The sequence below is a fragment of the Pinus tabuliformis genome, chromosome 7 (assembly GCF_031772625.1).
Source record: "Pinus tabuliformis cultivar Carrire ecotype Pingquan chromosome 7, CPIR1, whole genome shotgun sequence".
Taxonomy (NCBI): Eukaryota; Viridiplantae; Streptophyta; class Pinopsida; order Pinales; family Pinaceae; genus Pinus; species Pinus tabuliformis.
The window spans coordinates 1,837,714,188-1,837,732,134 of NC_142293.1; the positions used below are offsets into that span (position 1 = coordinate 1,837,714,188).

Here is a 17,947-nt window from a genome sequence, read left to right on the forward strand (position 1 = left end):
GGTCCGCGCCCTTCGCGTTTTTAATGTTTTTTATGTATTTTCTTTGTATAAAGAAATTACAAAGGAGGCCTTGGGCAGGTGCCGATTGCGATGGAGTTCGGACCCGATGGGTCGGACCCGATATTTTATGAATCATTTCTTATAAAATTTCAAATCCGCGCTTAAGCCATTTTCAATGGTTTTGGGCGCATTTTCTATGTATAAGGAAATATAAAGAAACAGAGGATTGGTCGGTTAAGATATGCATTGCGACTCGAAAAGCGGACCCAATAGATTGAACCATGCCCGAACCTTTTAAAGTCAAGATTGAAGCGATGATGGGCGGGAATGGATAGTGTAGCAGCGTTTCACTGTTTTAAAGCCAAACAGTCATAATGGAGCCATTTTTAATGTTCAGCTGCTGCAATTAATCAGCAGTATGGCCGAGGAGGAAGCAGGACACCGTTTATCAGATCAGTGCATTCAATGGTTATGGCTCCTTTGGTATTTCACGCCACCTGCTCAAAGGAGGACTGCAGAGCAACAGAGGGGTCAAATCCATTTACAGCACAGCCAGATTTGTACCAGAGGCCCACTCCTGAATGTAAATGTGGTTGGTGGCCATTTATGGGCTCCTCCATGCATAGCTAACAAAGAGATTGTGTAATGAGACACCATATATACTGAAAAAACCGAGGTAGTGGGATTGATGAGTGTTTGATGAATGATAGTTTTGTTGTTGCCTTTAACTTCTAGAGACTGTAAATACTATGAGCCCTGCAGCTTCTGGTCTTGATTTTCAACTAATACAAGCTTCTTTTGCTCTCACCTGCTCACTTTCCACTTCTCTTTCTTGTTCCAGGCTGTGCCTGCTTGCATTTGTTTGATGTGTTGTGGATTTTAATATCAGAGGGGCTGTCATCCCACCTCTATGTTATAATTTAGTGGTCCATTGAAATTGCTTGCAGATTGCTGTTGCTTTGACCTCAGGGAGCTGTCATCCTGCCTGTGTGTTAAACAATAGTTTCACAGATCTTATAACTGATTGCAGCTGGCCATCACAGGGTCCTGTGCATCTGCTGGTGCAATTAGTCTTCTCCATTATCACCTTCACCTTAAACTATGAGTAGTTGGTAGTTGAAATCCTTGTAGTTTGGGGGTCTTCACCCATGTCTGGGGATAATTATAGTAGGAGTGGTTATCTGGCTTAAATGTGCAGCATATCTTCATTTATCTATCATCTTATCCAACCATAATTGTTGAATTTTTAATGTTCCTGAGCATCACTAATTTACAACCTAGGTGAGTTTCTTGGGGTGATAACAGGTTGGACAGAGGCATTCATTACCATTGAAATGTATGTTTTAATAGAAAGGGTGAAAATAAAACTATGACATTTGATATTGGTGGAGATGTCTCTTACATATTCTAGCTCGCTTGAAATGAGACAAGGGTCATTTGTTATTACACCCAAGATTTTAATTGTAGCATTATCGAAAGCAACGACATTTTCCAGATAAAAATTATGGTCATGCAATTCAAGATACAGTACATCATAGTAGTCACATTCAAGGAAGGAATTGTTGCATTTCATGCAATGTCACATATTTCTAGATTGTTGCACCACCTTTTTCATGCATTACATCCCATTTATGCTAAGGGGTCATGCAAGGACGTAAAAATATTCCATGGAAATTTGTGTAGTTGTAGCACAGATGACAATCCATGAAGCTCTCTCTAAGAAGGACGTAGCAACAAGTTCAAAGATTATTTTTGTTTTGAGGGCCTTGCTAGAGATGCTTGTGTGTTTTTTGACTTAGTGAAGGTTGGGATGAATTGAAACCTGTTTCCTAAAACCATTACTGGAGATAGCATGTTTTAGAAATATCTGGGTGTATAAGAAGGCAAATGGTGGGGTTAGTTCCAATAGTCCTTCCATTGAACTTGACAACATGACCCCCTTTGATTGCAAGGACTGGAATGGTTTTTGAAGTGCATAAGTCAAAAAAATCATCGGATTCAACATGGCATTGCGTGCACCATAAGGTGACATTGATGCTACAATCTTACATGTCACACAGATGAGAGTTTTTTTGGAAGTTTTCGAGCCATCACACTAGCATATGATGGATGTAGGAGAAGTCAAGCTAACAAGACCAACAACGTCAACAATTGAGTTGATAGTTGCAATGTTGAATGAACTTTTTTCCATGAAATGAAAGTAATGGGAAAGAATCGACTAATCATCATGTATGCACTGAGACACAGTTAATGCATAGAAAAGGATGAATTCGAATGGGATGTTCAAATGATTGTAGTTGGGAATACGATTACGAAGACAACCTTATACTTTAGTGGTTGCTTACATGTTGATTGAAATTTATCATTACAACATTTGGTTATGCTTGGAGTAAGATCACTGATGGAGAATTGCACAAGCAAATAGTTAAATAACCACAAAGTTTATACAATTCCTTATTTAATTCTTTGAGTATTGAGGAAATTGTTTATTTATTATGTTGTCGTGTTGGGTAAGGAAAATTGTGAAGACAAAATGGATCAGTTTTCACACAGTTGTTTTTACCAGTTGGGTCAATACAACTCAGAGGATAAATTCAAAGAGCTAGACAAAGAATTGACCAGGTAGAGATTGGATAGGGGAGATTGGAGCTCCTTAGTATCCTAGAGTGCACCTAAACTTGTCTAAAGAACAAGTTTGTCACTTCTTATCAATGATGGTCTTTGTATAAGACATGAAAATCCACATCCTGATAAACCTATCAACTACCATGAATACATACTCATGTCCATTCTTGGTTGTTGATAAATATCCCACAAAGTCCATGGAAATACTTTCTTAACGATGAGTGGGTACAAGTAAGGGATGGTATAGACTATATTTCATGTTACTAGGCTTGCTCGTATAACAAACCATACATTCTCTTATGAACCCAATTACTTCTTCTCACATTATAGACAAATATACATAACTCTATAAATTGGTCATTGTTTTCTCTACACCAAAATTCCCTGCAACCTTGGAGGTTTGAGCCTTTCTGATTAGTCGTAGTCACTCACCTTTAGGAACATATAACTTGTCCATCCTATAGAGTAACCTATTGTGGAGATGACAATAAATTGTGCTATCTCCATTGTCAACATGACTCTAGTTCTACAACCACTGAAAAACCTCCTTAAAGTCCTCACTCCCTACATGAGAAGCACTAACACCAAAAATAGAAACTAACACCCACCTCACCTTACCAAGCTTCACGATCAAGTAGTTTTGGAGCATCATTCGTAGACCTTACCAAGCTTCACAGCCCACTGGTTTTGGAGCACCATCCTTATGCTAACTATCTCTCCCATTGTTGAGATCACCCATTGGTTTTGGAGCACCATCCTTATGCTAATTATCTCTCCCATTGTTGAGATCACCCACTAGTTTTGGAGCACCATCCTTATGCTAACTATCTCTCCCATTATTGAGATCACCCACCTTGTTATCATCATCCAACATAAATGAATTATTTCCTTCATACTATAAAAAAAATATAAGTCAAGAAAGCACATGCCATCCTTTTTACTCCAACATCCACCACAAATTAGTTGAATGTGTCATTTCTAAGCATTATTTATTAATATTGATTGACACATAATGTTAGAAAGTAGAAAACCACAACATTTGGAATTATGTGTTGGTATGCTATAATGGGTAAGTTTTCATTCTTGTCAAATGCCTTTTGGTATTGGACAATTAATCTTTTCTTACTTTTAAAAAAGAAAATGATATTTCTAAAAAAAGACTCTTAACCAAACTAATCCCTCATGAAATAATATCCAAATAATAAATAAATATATAAAAAGACTAATTTAATATGAATATATGAATATGTTAAAAACATTAGTTTTCATATGGGATTTTTTACTAATATATATTATATTTCATTTTTGTACTCATTTTTTAATTTAATAAAAATAGAAAAAGTTTGCTTAGGTTCATTTGGAACGCTTCAATGTTGGATTGTGGGGCTCAGCAAGAATTTTTGTTGACGAAATGTTTAAAAGGCCTTCAATGGGGAGACCTTTAGGGCATTGTTCACGATGGGTGTTTTTTCTTTGAAAATAAGTCCGCCTTTGTTTACATTTCCAAGCACTTCAAACGTACCAGGCCTTTATACGTAAATTTAACACTTCATGCTACTGTGCTACTGTGGCACTTCTAAAATTTTGTACAGATGGAGAAAATTCGTTGTGGCAAATGGTCGAGTTTGGTAGTCGTCTACATATTGTTGACATTATTGGCTCCTATTAATGCTCAATGAAGTGATTCTTGAAGTTTATTCAGATTTGAAATATCGTCTTTTAAGCTCATTAATTCCTCATATTTGAAGAAAAAGATATCATTTTGCTAACAAATTTCTACGGGAGAGGTAGAATTTCTCAATATTGACTGTGGTGGAAAAATAAACAGAGACAATTTGACATGGGTGATTGATGTTAATTACATAGACGTTGGACAAACAGTAGATGCAGAAAATGCAATCTTGCCTTCATATTTGCAGAATGAACTGTTATTCCCAAAGCCTCTGAACAAATCCTGATATCAAGTAAGTGTGATCCCCAACGTGCCTTATCTCTTAAGAGTATGGCAGGATTTTGCTAATTCCAGTGATTTTAAAACTTCGACAAGCTTCGCTTTCTCTTTCGAGACACTGGGTATGTTGGCTAGAAACGTAACAATTCAGTCAGATTCAAATCCAATATATCAAGTTAGCTTGCTAGAATCCTTTGGGACAGGCTTATTAGGTTGGAAAACCTGACATAGTTGAGCGAATTGGACGGAAACCCTAGCAATATGTTCGTGTGGACTGTCTGACGTTTAACCCAGTGGGTTGTGGCAGTGATAGTTGGGGTGGAATCCCGCAGATTACCTACACGCTCAGACTATAGGTCCACCATTCGAGAACACAACACAGACATTCTTGAAGAATAAGGTGATCTTTCAATAGAATCAAAGCTTTCTAGTTTTCGAGTTTTTTATGCACTGGGCAATATGAGAATAGAGACAAAGGATAGGGCTCGGGTTTGACCCTCGCCCATGGCGACCCTGGCATTGTTTCTGGCTGCCATGAGCTTCTTGTGGACGACCCCTTATCCACTGAGCAACCACTTCATCCCCGCGGATGACATATATTTGCTTCATCATTACTGATGGCATATATTTGAGTTGCGACGCCTTAGGCGGCGGGGAGTCGGGCCGGCGTACTTGGGTGACCGACAACAATGTAACTATGAGCAAGAAATCGATCAGAGTCTATGTGTCATATTTTAATATTTTAATACGACAAAACTTGTCTTATTTTAATAGGACGCAAAGAAAGAAATAAAGAAATTATTTTAAAATTTATGAGGCTAAAGATCGCTTATGGGATATATTGCTTCTTCATCTACTTGATGTATCTGACTTTTTTTTGTGAAGCTTCAAAATAATTGCTCCCAACTTCTCGACAAACACCTTGCTAAATAGATTATCCCAAGAGCTAGCTGCCAGCATATTTGCATAATTTTCCCTGTCTTTGAAGGCCTCACATTCTAAAATGAAATATTTTTCTGTTTCCACTTTTCTGGGAGAACAAAAAATGCATACTCTTTCCTCCCACGCTTCTCTTGGCCTTTTCCAGTGCCTTGTTTCACAACGGAGGAAAATGAAAATAAAAAATTGTAATTGGTCGGGTGAACAGTGTCAGCCCACCCCAACCTCGAAGAGAAATGCCTATTGGCATAATTACTCAAAAACACACAAAAATTTTGTGTTCTCACTTTAAAAACAGCACAAGTTATGGGTTTTTGAGTTAATGGGAGATAATGTAATCATCTCAAAAATTAGGAGTAGTCTACCTAAGTTGTAGAATGGCCCATTTTCCGGCACCGGCCTGAAAATTGTCCGGCTCCGGCCACCAGCCATCTCTCCATCCTCCGCCACCATCCCTAGCTCCGCCACCCTCTTTCTCCGCTACCCTCCCCTGACAGTCCTGACATTCCCTGTGCTTCCCTGACAAAAAAATGACCGATCGGGGACACGCTGGAATTCATGCGGGGGAGTATTATGGCCGGTTCGAAATGGTCACCCGCGCGCGATTCCGCTCTGCAGCTCACTTCCCGCTCTGCTCTGCGACTCCGCTATGCTGGCTTCCTAAATCGTGACAAATTTAGACTTTCAGGCTGAGTTATGATCTATGTTTTCCATACTGTTCATTTCTTCTAATAAAGCTTAACTGTATAACGTTGGTGCTGCAGGTGCTAGTCTGGTTGGGCTTTTTTTTGTGGTTCTCAGAACTGGTGAAGATGAGGCTTTTGACACACAATATGCTATCCTGTAACATTAGGGGAGTGACGAAGGGGTTTCCTTTAGAGTTGGAAGTTGAGAATTTTGTCACAAAGGAGGTTCCCTTTAACCCTGATTTTTTGAAGCATATATTCCCAAAGATCCAATGGAAGGCTCTCCATGACGCAGCAAAGAAGATGGATGACAATGATCTCCCAGAACAAGCAGATGCAAATATGCTAGAAAATGATGATTTCTTGCACAGGTTTCATCATGCTCTTTTAGAACTACACCTAGAAGAAGGTGCCCTAATTTGCCCTGAAACTGGTAGACGATTTCCAGTAAACAAGGGTATTCCAAATAATAGGGTTCATTTAGATTCATAATAGGGTTCTCTCTTCTTTAATCTAATGTGAAGATTTGGGTTTTTTTTTCCTCAGTCGCCCCACCCCAAATTTATCCAATGTTACCCAAAAACATGGTTCTCCTTTATCAATAACTAGCCTTCCAGGTTGGATAGGCTATTTCCTCCGCAATTAATTAAAAAGGGTCATTACAATTAACTCTGGATAAAGTCTGCATAGTCCTCATTTATTTTGAATTTCTTAAACTTATTGACTATCTCAAAGAGAGATGGCCCTGTTAGAAAACAGGGTCCTTAGCTTCTTAATCCTTGAACTAGGCTAAAGCCGTTTTATCTTTATCTTTTCTGGGTCATTCAAATTACGCAGTAAATTTGCTTTGTATGGAATGCATTTACTTCTACACCAGAGATTTGAATTGAAAGAGATTTTCTATGTCAATTTTTAGAAATGCACAGAAAAGCAACCTGAGCAGAGGATGGCAATATGCTTGAACTGTTGAACATATGGGTACAAGTTATAAGCACTCCAGTTCATTTGAAGCCAATTTGTATGGAGCCTGATCAGACTTGAATCTAAGCCACTCACATTCTTAAAGCATAAAGATTCTTATTCCTCAAGTTCTTCCATTATAGTGATCCATGACATGAATGGCTAAGTGCCTATTTACATCGATGAGACAGCTATCGGACTCCTGACTAGGTGATTTCCATCACTCCAAGTATAGGACCCAAATACATACTTATTATTAAGAGGCTTTTGAAGGGTGAATTCTATAGTGAAAATCTGTTTTTCTCCTTTAGATTGGAAAGACAACTTCTTAGGATTGATATGTACAGATACACCTGGTGGTTCATCGACTGAAACAGTGTATTCGCTTTTGCCACCCACATTGGTGACAGTCCTGGTGACGGTCTCCTTGTTTCTCAAGTTTCCAATGGCAACTGATGGATAGTTCAGTTGATAATCTTTATGTGGATTTTTAGGGCATTTGAAACTACTGTTTCGTAAAATGGTAGAAGCATTGGCTCCACTGCCACAAAGAAAAAGGACGTAATCTTCTATTGTGGCATCATATAACATGCCTGGATCTGATGCCCGATTGGGGTTCACTTGACCTGATCCATAACTGAAAGGTGTAGCTGTATTTCCAGATGCATCTGAAATTGGATGACCTTCATTGTTTGCAACGTTTGCTGCAGGAAAGAAAATGAAATACTATGTTATGTGTGCACCTAGACTTGTGCATTTCATTCATTGAAATGCAAAAGAACCTAACAAAAGCTTTGATCACCTAAAAGTAAAAAGTAATTTTCAAAACAGATCCTCCAACTTATATCCCTGAGTTTTGTCAAATATCAGTTGTCGATTATCTATTTCCCATTACTATTAGTCATGATTCATGGCACAATCAATTACATTGATTCCATCAACACAAGGGTTTTGTCATAGACATCTACTTTTAATTAAAAGTAAATTAACGTACGACCTGATTATTCAAAGAGGGTAAAAATTCTGGATTATTCGAAGAAGGTTATAGATTCTGCAATTTGGAATATACCTCAAGCATACAAGGTCTGATTTAGAGGCCAAAAAAGGATACCTTGGTATAATGACACCATGTATGAAAACCTAGAAATTCAATCAGTTCTGTTTCAAGGAAAAATGAAAATACACATAAGCATGTGTATGGCAGCACTCAACATCTGCACTATGTCTAAGTCTAACGTCAAACCAACTATGGATCTCCAATGTATCCACCCTAAAAAATAATTGTTCATCGATTTAAGCCCTACATATACATATTCAAGATAAATTACAATAAAAGTCCTACTACATTTCTTCTACACACTGACATGAGCTTAGTTTCTTAACAATAAAACCATATTGGCTGACAAAAATTCCCTAAGAAAAAATAACCATTCTATAATCCTCATGAAAGTCTTCCATCACTTTGTCATATAACAATGACTTATCATCCATTGTAAGCACTGAACAAAGACAAACTGCAGCAAGTAAATGTAATAGTAAAGCGTACCTACAGGTATGATATCCCAAGCTTGTTTTGAGAACTCATCAGACTGGGTATTTAGTTCTATGTATACATGAGTGAAAGAGATATAGTTGAAGATTCTTTTCATTCTTTTGTTTTTGCATATACAGTTAGAAGCAGCAAACTTGTGAAGTTCATTATCACCTTGTAATCAATCAACAATAATAAGTTTGGAATCGCCATAAATCTGCAATTGTGTTACCCCTCTTTCAATAGCAACCCTTAACAAGAACCATAGACAGTTCATCTCTCCACAGTTAATGGTACCTTCACCCAGTGCAGTCTTCAAATCAATCTATATGGTTTTCCTGAATAAATAGTATGCCTCCTGCCCCCACATACTCCAAGTTTTCCTTGACAGGCCCCACGAAAACCACCCATCTTTGAATTTGTTAATGTTTACTTCTACCATTATTCTAGGTTGTCTTTTTGGTGTTTGTTTTTCTTTTCTTTTCTGACCAGCTGATCACAACCCTCCGTATCAATTTGGTGATAGTTTAGGTTGTGACTTTAAAAATAGATTATTATTATTATGTGTACCTGATTTAGTGGGTTACCTGAAAAGTTGGGACTCCTTTGTTTTGCAATAGCATAGCATTCCTAGCTAGCCATTTGGCCCAAGAGACCACACAAGGTGGTGCCCTAACAGACTTGTCTTCCATCCAATGTTTCAAGCAATCCTCAACATTATTTCCTTGCCAGTGACCTAGACCTCTGTTCAGAGTCAAAGAATCGGCCTGTACTTCTCTTGAGAAGGGACAGTGAATAAGCAAATGGCTGATGGTTTCAGACTCAACTTTCATCTTCAGTTTTACTCAGAGTGCGTCTATTAGGGCCATGCCAAGTTCGTTTTTTCAAGACCCCCCAAGTCAGGTTCTTATTCACAAGGGCTAGTCACATGAAAAGATGATTCTTCCATGGAAATTTAATAGATTTCCACCATCATAAATACCCACCCAGACCTCCCATAGGAAACATAGATTTCTGTCCCAAGTGTTCCAACATCCGTGTATCACCCTGAACACTGTTTTGGACCAGATTAACGTATCCTCTTTATCTCTTAACCTGATGGAACTCTGTTGTAGTCTCTAAATATAGGAATTCCACCTTAGAGCCCTTATCATGTATTCAAAGGATAACTTTTCATTGATATGTTCAATGATTTCACTTTCTTTGAGGACTATGTCTATCCTCTTTTTCCATGCAAGGAATTTCAATTACCCAACCAACTTATAGATCTCCTTGCAAAACAAAGTCATTTTACCAAATTTGATTATAGAACGAAAGATACTTACTTGACAAATGAAGATGAAATCTTGATGACATTGATGGTGGTTGAAGAAGATGTATTAGTGCTCCTTCTGGATGATCTTCTTCCAAATGAAAATCCCTTCTTCAAGGAAAGGAGATTGCTTCTTTTATGATGACAACGCCTTTAGATCTAGCTCTCTTTGTTGATGGTGATTGATGAGGAAGTTTTGATGCTTCCTCGAATGATCTTCTTCAAGGATAAGGAGGGGATCCTTGCTTCAATGAGAGGGAACTTGCCTTATATCTTTTGAAGATAATGACAATTCCTTCTCACTTTCAAGATACTTTGACTTCTAATGACAATGCCTTCTCACCTTCAAGATACTTCGACTTCTCGGTGGTGAATGAGTGCAGATCAGAAATTCTTCTAGGGTTTCCAAGATGATGTGATCTTAGTCCTAGAAATTTTTCTCTTGGATGTCTATACTTTCGGTTGCCTTAGGCATTGTACATCTCTTCATCTTGATGAGGGTCTTTGTGGTCTTTTGCTATGGACTCAAGATCCAACACTCTTGTTGGTGTAGACTTTTAGTTGCCTTGATTTGATGATCCCAAGACTCTTTGTGAAGTAGACTTTCTTCTTCAATGTAGATCTCGATTTCACTTTGATATCTTTTAACTTGCTTTGATACCTTCCTTGAAACTCAATCCTTGAGTATCTCTTTAATAAGATGTCCCTCCTTGACGTTGACACCTTAGCTCTGGTTCCATTTTGAGAAATCTAGCGTATTAGTATTAGGTGATTTCTCTTTAATTAGTAACTGCTTGTGAGTATCTTTTACTTCATTAGATTAGGATCTTCTCTTTGCTTAAGTTATTAGTGTTCTTCTTCATCAAACAACTACTAATGCATGAACATAAATAAACAAGAGACACATGATGTAGGCTATGAGCCAGGGCCAAAAACTCCCACTCTTTGAGAGGAAAACCCACACAAATTCTTCTTATAGAGATTCCAATTTGACAAATACCAAGACCAAGACCCTTAACCTATTAGCCACTCCAAGACCAAGACACTAGTTCTCTTGATCGTCTTATCTTCTTCTTGACTCTTCTTTCGCTTCGACCTTCTTTACATCAAGACACAGTTATAATTGCGATCTCATCGTTGTCTTCACATTGAGATCTCCTTCCCGTTGTCATATCCTTGAGAACTTGCTTCGGTGATAGTCATCCTTCGAACTGAGATGGATTAATTACTTCTAATTGTGATGGCATTCTTATTGTTGTAGGTATATGGAACCCTTATCACTGTAATATTGTAATCATCAAGACTGAGATGGTTCCTAACCTATAGTCACTATGAGGACCGAATCATATTCCCTGAGATAGTATTGAATCAGAGGCTTCCTTCATGGCACTGAAATGCATGACTGTGATGTAATCTGAACTGTCACATATAATTTTTCGCTGCCACTGTAATACGAAATTCAGAGGGATCTGAATTCCCTTGACAACACCCAAACTCTATGTCTGTACCTTTGTCGAAACTCCTTCTGCACTCTCATCTGAATCACAGAGTTGTCCAAATTTTGAATTGTGTCTAATGAAAGTGCCTACACACTAATATATAGTTGTTTGCCCATTAATATAATCTGACCTGTCATTTCGAATAGATGTGACTCCTTATAATGTGAGTCGACATGAGTTTCTTATGCATCTTAAGGCCGACATGAAGAGTAGAACTAGTGCTTGTCGTTGGAGGGCTTCTAGACACCTTTATTGACTCATATGCATTTGACGCATGCTCAAGAAGAGCTCTTCATATGTGACATTAATTCTTTTGACTTTTATGACAAATCCTAAGGCTCTCAATGGGCACCATCTAAATAAAATCTCTTGCTCATGAAACCCATGAAGCAAATATCACAAAAATAATTTTATTTTCTTCTTTTCATCATTTACAAAAAACACAATTACATGTCATCATGAAGACCGAACCTAGTTACACTTTTCAACACCATAGGCATTCCTCTAGGGATGTCACCCCCTAGCTGAGATGTGGTACAACGAGGGAAATGAAGACAATGCAAAACTCTCAAGTTAGCCTCCCCATCCCATAAAGCAATAAAAGGTTAACCAAGTAAACCACTATCAATTTCTTTAATCAAACTTCCTTCTCTACCCAAGAATCCCATGTGAGCTCTTCCCTCCAATGGTTTTTAATGTGTTTAAAAAGTCCAACTATTTTAAATTTAACTCTAGCAAAATTTATCTTGGTTCTTGGGCATTTTATGATCAACTTCTTCAAGGATTATATGGGTGTATCTCCAGTCAGTATGGTTTATACTATTGTACATTAGTCCCTTTCTCTTTCTCTGAATGAATTCATCTTCCTTCTATTGTCTACTATGCTCTCATTGCTTTCTTTTATGGTCTATTAAGTCCCATACTACGGTAGCTCCCTTCTTTCGAGGTAAAACTTTGTTTTTCCCTTCTCTAAAACCTCCAAAAATAACTTCATCTTTTCCTATTTGAATTTCCTCTTTTAGCATGAGTAAAAGACAGCAAGAGAGTCCTAATCCAAGATACCTTAGTTCCAATAATGTGAGGGACAAATTCTTAGAATGTAACAAGTGGTTACTAAATATAGGAGATGCTTAGGTTCACTTCTCCCATCTCAAATTAAATTATAGACTATAAGAGACATAGGTATTTAGCCATATAGGATCCCTTGGATACCCTTACATTTCCTTTCTAATGATATCAAAACCCCTTTAAGTGCTCATTCTCAATCAATTTCCCTTGAGCATTATTAATTTTTTATATACTTTTTAAAATTTCAAACATTGCATGTATGAATAGTCACTAGTCAGACCTTGGCCTTGAGCTCCACAGCTAAGAATTTCTATAAGACATTTACATCATTTAAAACATATACATAGTCAACTCCAAGATATTTTAAGGGTCAAAATCGGGACATTACATCCCCTCACCTTGGCCTTAACACCATCCTCTATGTTCTCTTCTTTCTAGTAATACTTTATGTCTTCAATCTTGTGTTGTACTTGTAACATGCTGTCCTCTTTATATTGGTGTAACTCCAAGTCTTTAGCACTCCAACATATGCCTACAACAATCATCAAAGTAAGCACATATATCATACCCATTTATTTGCGAAAAATGTTCCATTCACAAAATTTAAAATTGCATACTTTTCATAAGATTAAGCATGCAAATTAGTCTAATGTTTATGAATATCTATCTAGTCCACATGGAAACCATTGGTAAGATTTAACTCATTGTCTTATTTAATACATTGAATATATGTAATGCACTCATGATCCTAACTAGCATGTAACATGAATCACTCGCCATAGATTCATTCAAGTCACATATTCTTTGTAGTCACTCACCCTTCCAAGCTCATGCATTCCCTTCTCTAGTAAATAGTCCCTTGGGAAATTTATCACTTTCCAGGGTTTTCTTCTACAAGAAGTGAACATACCTATAAATTCTTTACCAATGGGGTCTCCCACTGGCAACCTCAAATATAGCATAGCTCATCGTGATCAAGACATGTCACAAGGCTCTAGTGTCACCATAGTAGCATTCTTCCTATGCTTTCTAGCTTACAACCATCATCTATTCTTACTAGATTGATCCATCATCTCACTACCATATCCAAGAGAATTATACTTGATTGATCCATCATCTCACTACCATATCCAAGAGAATTATACTTGATTGATCCATCATCTCACTACCATATCCAAGAGAATTATACTTGATTGATCCATCATCTCACTACCATATCCAAGAGAATTCTACTTGCAATTATGTCTTTCTAGATATAACTTAATTTAGCTAAGGAAACTGTGAGTAATTATCTATAAATCTTTCATTGCAATATACGAACAACACTCAAATTAATTTCAGAATTATCATACATTAATAATCAATCATTTTGATTATCAATAATTTAAATGCAATGAAACATTATTCATCGTGCATGCATCATTCATTCACTACACCCTCACATTGGTTCAATTATGCCATTATGCGAATTCATGTGTTTACCATAGACATGCCCCATATATAGAAACAATTATGCACTCACTATACAGCTTCATCAACATGACTCTTAAGGCAAAAACATAGATAAAAGCATGAGTACTGCATTCATTAGCTCAAGTAGGAATTCTACTAATAATAATTGAAATCATGGGTTACAATATCCCTGTGCATTGATAGGAGTCTCCCCGGTTTTTTTTTTTTTTTTTTTAATTTAGGAATGAGTCAAGTGTGCTTATGGGCATTGAACAATTATATGGAGTAGGGCCTATAGTTTTATTAACAATTGTTATGGAATGCGTAACCTATTTTGTTTTGAGTTTCTTATGGTTGAAACTGTTATTTTAGGGTTACTAGGAAGGGATAGGGTTTTTTGTGAAGTTTATAACTAAAAATAAGAAAGCACTGGAAATTGTTGATATTTCAAAATATATCTAGAAACAGACTCAGTGGCTTTGGGAAATGGTCTGAAATCGAGGCATTTCCATCCTCTCAGATCATCCCAAAGGCCACTTCTGTCACGAGGAGAGCTTTGAGAAACTGGTAACATGTTCAATACCAATCAGAAAAGGTTTTTTTGAATTTTACATTTGGAGACTTATTATGGTTTGGAAAAATAAAATTATGTACAATATGAAGACTTTACCAAAGGTAAGAAAAAAATATGAAGACTTTACCAAAGGTAATTTTTTCTTGTGGCATGATTGTTATTTCTTTCTACCATCAAATCAGAGTTTCAACGTGTATTATCAATACATTTCATTTTTTAATATCCAAATAATACATGACCTCTTTTGGTTGAAAGGTACCAATCACAAATTGAGCTGAACCCAAGTGTCCAAATTGCAAAAAATGGTACCATTCATGGAAGATGTATATAATTTTATACATCCATGTGACATGACACTAAAATGTATGAAATGGAGCAAATTAATTACCAGTGGAAAACACTTTTCAGGTGGCTTCAGAACTATTTTTCTATTCTCGAAAACCTCTTTAATAAAAACTCGAACGGTGGTAATTTGAATCCATTTGAAATGTAAACACATCCCCAAAAGTTTAAGCACAATACAAATAATAATTACTTTGGAAAAACTAGAGTAAAAAAAAGTGTCTTTGGAAGCATAGATCTCATAAGAAAATATTGAGAGATAAAACAAAATCCATGACATGAAATAACAGACAGTTGCATGACAGCGTTAGATCTCAACTATATTTATCATTTAACAATGTCAACACCATCTAGGACATCCTGCTTGGCAAATAGAAGAAACTTTATAAACAGAGTGATATATATTATAAACCGAAAGCTAGAGCTAAGAGAATTATGTATATATTGTCTGTGTGTTTACTTCAAAATATCTACAGAGAAGAACCTTAATCAAGTACATATATCAATTCCCAAACTAAAACAATAACTCTGATGTCTACTGGCTCGATGGAGAAAAATAAAACAGGGTTACACATTAAGTCAACCGAACACCAAAGCTGTACGGGAAAACAGCACTAGTAGATCCTCACTCAGTGCTAATAGTTATGAAGATGGTGTCGATTTTAGTTTATATGGCACCTCAATTTATGTTCGTCCAAAAATGAGTTAGAAATCATATATGACTTCCTTAAACTATCCAAAAGGATATACGAATTTTTATTCTTACACTTCATCTTCATGAAGCAACATATTTGGAATACCCTTGTTTACTGGAAATCGTCTACCAGTTTCAGGGCAAATTAGGGCACCTTCTTCTAGGTGCAGTTCTAAAAGAGCATGATGAAACCTGTGCAAGAAATCATCATTTTCTAGCATATTTGCATCTGCTTGTTCTGGGAGATCATTTTCATCCATCTTCTTTGCTGCGTCATGGAGAGCCTTACATTCGATCTTTGGGAATATATGCTTCAAGAAATTAGGGTTAAAGGGAACCTCCTTTGTGACAAAATTCTCAACTTCCAACTCTAAAGGAAACCCCTTCGTCACTCCCCTAATGTTACAGGATAGCATATTGTGTGTCAAAAGCCTCATCTTCACTAGTTCTGAGAACCACAAAAAAAAAAATCCCAACCAGACTAGCACTTGCAGCACCAACGTTATACAGTTAAGCTTTATTAGAAGAAATGAACTGTATGGAAAATATAGATCATAACTCAGCCTGAAAGTCTAAATTTGTCACGATTTGGGAAGCCAGCACAGCGGAATCGCAGAGCAGAGCGGGAAGTGAGCTGCAGAGCGGAATCGTGCGCGGGTGACCATTTCGAACCGGCCATAATACTCCCCCGCATGAATTCCAGCTCGTGCCCGATCGGTCAGGGGATGTCAAGCGCTCTAACTGCATTTGGATTTTTTTGTCGGGGAAGCGCAGGGAATGTCAAGACTGTCAGGGGAGGGTAGCGGAGAAAGAGAGTGGCGGAGCTAGGGGATGGTGGTGGAGGATGGAGAGATTGCCAGTGGCCGGAGCCGGACGATTTTCCGGCCGGTATCGGAAAACGGGCCATTCTACAGCCTAGGTAGACTACTCCCAAAAATTATTCAAAGGAAACCAAACATTGGTTGAATTAAATGTTTTACATATTTTTGGGTTTTCCTTTAAATGTAAAACCTAGTTGACATATAATTCGTGATAATGCTAGGATGACCACGATGACACATCTAAGAAGATGGAAATAATTGTGACTTTCCTGTTAAAAAAAATATGCCTAGTAGACATATATCTCACTATAATTTTGGTATGATCATGATGACCACGATGACACACGTTATACGAAGATGGAAATAATTGTGACTTTCTTGTTAAAAAAAATATGCCTAGTAGACATATATCTCACTATAATTTTGGTATGATCATGATAAGATGCATTACATAAAGATGGAAAAATTTACATGATGTATGCAAAAAACATACATACTATTCACATTTATTGTTGTACCTCAAGCATCGCCATTGTGACATGAATTACTTACATAAACACACACAATTATTGATTTACACTTAAAAACCACATTTACATGGGATTGTGGGTTTTGAGGTAATCAAAATTATTATATATTGTATTAAGACAAAACTCAACCATGATGATTTCATGGAACTCGCACCACTCTAAGCCACATTGCATTCATCCCCCCATGCATTGGAAGCAACCCATCAATGTGGATGGTGTGGTGGTTCTCTATTCACCACATGTTAATTTTATTTGTAATATTGAAGGAGAAACTAAAGTGAAAGAACAAGCAATCTATTTTTGGAAACATAACCCTTAGGAATTATGTGAATTGTATTATTCACTTGATAGGAAGGTGAAAGGCCTCAAGTGAACTTGCATAGCCATCGGAAGTCCAAGATACATCTTGGAATATGAAACCAAGGGTTATTAAGATTGTATTTATATGTTTATTAATTAATAATATTCATCTTACAGCTTATAAAATATCGCCTTTCAAATTCGTGAATCTAATAGTGGTATAATAACACAATAGGTCTTACTTAGAAACCTCTCAAATCTTCCTAGTAGATTTTCCATCCTAGCTTGTTATCTCTTGTAGTGAGAAAATTTGCACTCCTTTAATGCCACGCTCATTCCTTGTGGCCATTTCTTGATCTTCCTTAGCAAATCCAATACATTCCTGCACAAACTTACCTCTCTGTCTATTCACCATTCTCTGCTTGGTATGTAGAAATGCCACCGTTCACTGTGCTTCCAGCATCAAGCATTACTTTGTCATTCTAATTCTTGTGCCATGTGCAATCCGTGACTGCTACCCTGCCCTTCTTGTTCTAGCTCCAGTCATGCTCTTCTAGCATTTTTTATATGACACACAATAAAACGTTTTTCCATTTTCTCTATAGAAACAATGTATCAAAACATGGAGAAACTTAAATATGAGCTTTCACGACCATCAAGATC

At 37.0% G+C, this 17,947-nt stretch overlaps 3 pseudogenes; 1 reads left to right on the forward strand and 2 right to left on the reverse strand.

Annotated features, from left to right (window-relative positions):
- The first annotated feature begins 6,300 nt into the window (after positions 1 to 6,300).
- Positions 6,301 to 6,693, forward strand: LOC149255770 (multifunctional methyltransferase subunit TRM112 homolog A pseudogene; annotated as a pseudogene).
- Positions 6,694 to 7,335: 642 nt separating this feature from the next.
- On the reverse strand, positions 7,336 to 11,640 carry LOC149255771 (subtilisin-like serine-protease S pseudogene; annotated as a pseudogene).
- A 3,784-nt stretch (positions 11,641 to 15,424) lies between these two features.
- LOC149255772 (multifunctional methyltransferase subunit TRM112 homolog A pseudogene) lies at positions 15,425 to 16,085 on the reverse strand (annotated as a pseudogene).
- Between the last annotated feature and the right edge of the window lie 1,862 nt (positions 16,086 to 17,947).